This window comes from Dipodomys merriami, unplaced genomic scaffold (genome assembly GCF_024711535.1).
Source record: "Dipodomys merriami isolate MVZ:Mamm:240054 unplaced genomic scaffold, mDipMer1.0.p SCAF_3, whole genome shotgun sequence".
NCBI classification, from domain to species: domain Eukaryota; kingdom Metazoa; phylum Chordata; class Mammalia; order Rodentia; family Heteromyidae; genus Dipodomys; species Dipodomys merriami.
In genome coordinates, this window is record NW_027204492.1 from 50,992,927 (window position 1) to 50,998,770 (window position 5,844).

General features: G+C 42.1%; 1 pseudogene; it reads right to left on the reverse strand.

Moving 5' to 3' along the window:
• Nucleotides 1-1,641: 1,641 nt before the first annotated feature.
• Nucleotides 1,642-3,656, reverse strand: LOC138839467 (glycosylphosphatidylinositol anchor attachment 1 protein-like; annotated as a pseudogene).
• Nucleotides 3,657-5,844: the final 2,188 nt, after the last annotated feature.

Sequence of the window (5,844 nt, forward strand, 5' to 3'; positions counted from 1 at the left end):
AAGATAAGTATTCAAATGTTTTTTTTGTTTTTTTCCCTTTCATGCAATTGTTTCTGTCATATTTATAATATGATTTCTATGTTGCATTGTATGTTCCTCCCCCACAATATAACCCATAAGTTTCACTGTATTTGATTTTGGTACAATTTGTGGAGGGAAGGGAAAAAAAAAACGAATTGTTTAAATAGGAATACAGGTGGATCCATTGCAACAATGTGATGTACAACTCGTTATGTCGAAAAACGTACTTAAAACTTTGGTGGGGGCTGGGGGGAGAATCGGGTCGGGGGAGGGGAGGAGTATGGGAAGGGATGGGAAAGGGAAACAACAGGAGGCAACAATGCTTGATAAGAAATGTACTCATTATCTTGCCCATGTAATTGTAACTCCTCTGTATGGTATTCTCACAATTTACTGTATGGTATTCTCACAATTTATATATATATATATAAAGTGAAGTAGCCAGGACCAAATAACATAGGTCCATGGTTTCCCTTATTTGCAATAACTAGTATATGTCTGAGACAAGCAGAAAAGTTCACATAAGTAGATGTTAGGTGAAATGAACCCCAAGATAAGTATTTAAATTTTTTTCTTGTAATTGTTTCTAACATATTTATAAGATGATTTCTTTGTTACTTTGTATGTCCCTCCTCCTTGGTATAACCCCTGCTTTCATTGTGTTTGATGTTGGTATAATTTGTGGAGGAGAAGGGCAAAAACAAACCGTTTAGATAGGAATACAGGTGGACCCACTGCAACAATGAGATGTACAAGTCATTATGTTGAAAAACAGCTTTACAATTTTGGCTGGTGGGGGGGGGGGAGATGGGAAGGGATGGGAAAGAGGAAACAAAGGAGGAGACAACAATGCTTGATAAGAAATGTACTCATTCCCTTGCCCATGTAATTGTAAACCCTCTGTATGGTATTTTCACAATAAAAAATTAAAAAAAATAAAGGCATATGGACTTGAGCTTTGTCCTTTGAGACTTAAATTACTAACAAATTCTTTACTTGTCATACTGGTGTCTGTTCTTTTCAAATTAATTTTGATAGCTTGCCTTTCCATTAATTTATATATTTCAATATATTCATGAGATTATATTGACATACAGTATGTTTTGGTATTGTATTGTTATCCTTTCTCTTTTATACAATTAATTTTGGTGTTCTCTTTCTTTTCTGGATTCTAAGAATGTGAGATTTCTCTTATTTTTTAATTTTTCTTTTTTATTGGTCAGTCTAGTCAAAGTTTTTTCAATTTTGTTAAATCCTTCAAAGCACCGATTTTTTATCTTATTGTTTATAGCTTATTTTTTGGTATTTTATTACTTTTGCTATTTATTCCCATCTGTTGCTGTGGATTTAATATGCTTTTCACCTCTAGCTTCCTAAGATGAAAGATGAAACTATTAATTTCAGATCCTTCTTATTTTTCTCTGTTTTTAAAAATTATATTATCAGTAAGTAGTTAGTAATGGGGTTACCATCCAACAAATCTGCTTATAAGTACAATGAATCTTGATTGATATTACCTTTTTATATTTTACAGCACTTGTTTATTTCCCAGGAAAGAGGTACAAAGGAGGCCCAGGGACCCCTGTCCTTAACTGTGTGTGCACGCCTTGGCAGCAGGCCTCACTTCCAGAATAGCACATTCTAGAAGAGCAGCCAACAGGGGTATAGGCCCAAGGCCAGTAGTGCGAAGAACCCTGCACCATAGGTGTCGTGCTCCCGTATGTCCTGGGATGGCCAGAGCTGTCAAGAAGAGTTGCCAGGGACTGGGAAGGTGGCTCAGTGGTAGAACGCTTGCCTTGCAAGCATGAGGCCCTGGGTTCAATTCCTCAGCCCCACATAAGCAAAAAGAAAAAAGCCGGAAGTGGCGCTGTGGCTCAAGTGGTAGAGCGCTAGCCTTGAGCTGAAGAGCTGAGGGACAGCACCCAAGCCCAGAGTTCAGGCCCCACAACCGGACCCCCCCCCCCAAAAAAAAGAAGAGTTGCCAGCTCTCACCAGGGATATTGGTGCCTCTTGCAGTTTCTGCCACAGGAACAGTATGCCCAGGAATCCAGCTGGACTTGTGAGCACCAGCAAGGCAGCATAGAGGGGCCAGGACCCGCTTCCTGAGGGTAGCAGCTGGGGCAGTTGTTGAGGGTGATGCAGCCCAGTTGGGGTGCTAGATATTTCAGGGCCACCAGTTTTAGGATATCCAGCCTGGGGTCTGTATGCTCACCACCCAGTGGGTGTTGTGCCAAAGGGCCAGGCCAGCCACATAAATAGCCAACAATGGCAGCACCATGGCTTCTGCCTCAGACAATGTGAAGTGTTGGGCAGCCACATGTTGGTCCAAAACTGGCAGGATGTAGAGGGCCAGGTCCATGGCCTGGGAGATGAGCAGAGGGGCCACAAGTGAGGCCAGCCCCACACCCTATGCTGGGGGTAGGGGTGGTTGCCAGGCTTGTGCAGCTGCATCCGTAGCTCTAGAGCCTTGAATCCTAGGACCAGGAGCAAGAAGCCAGCCATGAGTATGTAGAGGCCAATGGACAAGAAGCAGGAGAGACCAGGCCGCAGGTAGAAGAAGAATGACTGTTATAGGCACTCCAGGAGGTGGTTGAGCTTGAGGAACATACCCTCCAGACCCTTTCCCACTGCCACCAAGTCACACATGTACTGGCGGAAGCAACTGATACCATGCAGCGTCAGAGCCTCTAACCAGAAGTGTAGGAAGAGGCCATGGGGGCAGTGACGGTGGCCAGAGGCCTCCCGAGGAAACATAAGCAGCAGCGTCTGCAGGCTTTGCAGTGACCCATCCATCAGTGTCTCGTCCTGAGGTTGCAGCTTGCACTGAAGTGTACACAGCAGCCTGCCTTTCTGGCAGAAGGTCTGGAATAGGTTGAGCAGATCAAGGTTGGGCAGCTGCCCACTGAGTCCTTCCACAGCCAAGTCGAGGATGGTGACCATGTCACTGCTCAGCTCCAGGGCCACAGCCACCTGGAGGGAGCCTCCTTGGCCCTGCAGAGTGGAGGACTGCATGACAGTGACACTAACATTGTGATAAGCTTCAAGCCAAGCCTCAGTGCCCAGAAGGTCATGCTCTGTCACAAGGAAGATGATATTTTTGGCCCAGTAAATCTGACCTCGGAAATGGGATGCAAGTGCCAATAGCAGCCCCACAGCCTGGTTATTGGTAGATTCCGGGCCACAGGGTGCCGTGAATACTAGGGACTTGGTGATGGCAGCATGAATGGCCCGAAGAATACCATACACACTGGTGCCCGCCACCATATAGTGCTCATGGGTCTTACCAGGAAAGGACAGTTTCTGGGAGAAACTCTGCGTGTAGACCTACAGCCCTACTGACTGCATTGTCCGCTCTAGCCAGGCCACTGGCAGAGTCCCCGACGTCCTATGGTGAGTGGCGAAGTCCTGGGTGGGCAAAGCTCCCGGTGCGGTCTTCACCCTTAAACTGCTCCTCTACCATGTGGGAACCCATGGCTTTGTCCGACATGTAAGTGTGCTGGGTCAGTGGCGGGAAAGCCAGCACCAGGAACCAGGAGATTCTGGCTAAGTAGCTCAGCACTCAGAGTGGTACCTTGAGACACAGCATGAGGCGGGCCAGTGCACGGCAGGCACACTGGGTCCTACAGGAGGCCCATAACGCTCCAGGTGCTTGGCTCCCACCACCAGCACAGGGGGTTCCAGCGAGCAGCCGTTGTAGGGCACTTGAGGCCGCTGTCAGACCAGGACTCCGTCCCCTTATTTAAAATATAGATACTTATACACATTGTTTTCCCTGAATAGTTTATTTTAATAAACTATTTTAAAAATTGAACATGTTCAATTTTTAAAATTTTCATTCATTTACTTTTATTGTTATTGTAAGGGTGATGTACGGAGAGTTTACAGTTTCATATGTCAGGTATCGGGTGTATTTCTTTTTGAATAGTGTCAGTGCTTCCCTTGTTTTCTCCAAAGATTTCCCTCCCAATCCCCCTTCCACACAAGTTTTTTATTTTCAATATAGTGTCTAGTATCACTCTTGCATTTGTTCACCCTTTGACCCAACATTTCTGTGCTCCTCCTTATACTCTTCAAAACAGACTTTTAAAAAAATATTCAAAATATTTTCCATTTTTCTTGCTATTTCTTCTTTCAGTCACCAAGTCTCCTGGATTATGTTTTATTTTCTCCATATTTGTAAATATATTAAACTCTGTGTGTGTGTATGTGTGTGTGTGTGTGTGTGTGTGTGTGTGTGTGTGTGTGTGTGTGTGTGTGTGTGTGTGTGTGCTGGTCCTGGAGCTTGAAATCAGGACCTGGGCACTGTCCCTCAGCTCTTCAGCTCAAAGGGAGCACTCTACCTCTTGAGCCACAGCACCACTTCTGGTTTTCTAGTGGTTTATGGGAGATAAGAGTCTCATGGACTTTCCTGCCTGGGCTGCCTTTGAACCGCCATCCTCAGATCTCAGCCTCCTGAGTAGCTAGGATTACAGGTGTGAGTCACCAGCACCCAGCTTCTTTAGAATTTTTTTTACTTATCTGTAGCATATTTCTTAAATTAGTTTGACTTTTGTGTATCCAAAGATTTAATCAGGTTCAGTAAAGATAGATTTTGGATATTTCTGTAAGCTTTGACAGGTAATCTTCAAATAATTGAATTTTAAATCATTGTTATATATCATTTTGATCTGATGAAACATTCCTTAAGTGAGGGGGAAAGTATACAAAAATCTACATATTTTACTTCCATTTCATGGGGCTAAAATGGCTGATTGAAGACATTTTATTTACAAACCTTTCTAATAATATTGCTTCTTCTTGAGTCTAGTACATTTTTACAATAAAATATAATTTTAATATCAAGTTCAGAAAATAATATTAAACATGGTTAAGTAAGTAGACAGGTTATAGACGCGTACATTGAGAAAGTAAAATTCATACATTTAAGGCTATTTTTTTTTTTTTTGCCGGTTGTGGGGTCTGAACTATGGGCCTGGGCTCTGTCCCTCAGTTCTTCAGCTCAAGGCTAGTGTTCTACCTTTTGAGCCACAGCAGCACTTCTGGCTTTTTCTGCTTATATGGTGCTGAGGAATCGAACCCAGGGCCTCATGCATGCAAGACAAGCACTCTACCATTGAGACACCTTCCCAGCCCAAGTCTAAATTAAAAAAAATTGTTACATACTGAATTTTTGTTTACCTTAGCATCTTATGTAGCCTCATTTACCTTATAATGATCAAGTTTAATGATTTTATATGTTTTCATAACTCTAAATGATCCAATATAATTTAATCTACATCTATAATTATGAATAATTATATTTTAATACAAACAACAAGATCTTAATTTAAGCAACTACCAATTTAAAATTTTGGTGATTACCATTCACCAATTCATGTATGTTTCAATTCAGCAAGAGTTTATTGACTTGTAATAGTGTGCACCATCATATGGAGTTATGAAGATATGACATGGCTTACTCTCAAGGTAACCTCTAGCTTATCAATGGCCAACTAAACAAATTATGATAGCTTGCTTTCTATGAATATTACTGAATAACAGACAACTGGAACAATTCGAAAAGATTCCTTAAAAGAAGTAGATTCTGGCTGGGTCTTGAAAGTGAGTCAGAAGGATACTGGGTAGAAATAGTCGATGCTCCCCCAAAACTTTAGATATGATGTTGCAAATGTAGGCATAAGTGGGGTTTTGAATTCAGTCAACAAGTATTCTTACATTCAATAGTGCAGTGGTAAATCATTCCAACCTTAAATTATTTTGGATTATACGAAATATATAGAATACTGATTGAAATATTAAAAGAGATTTTCAAAGTGGGTACTT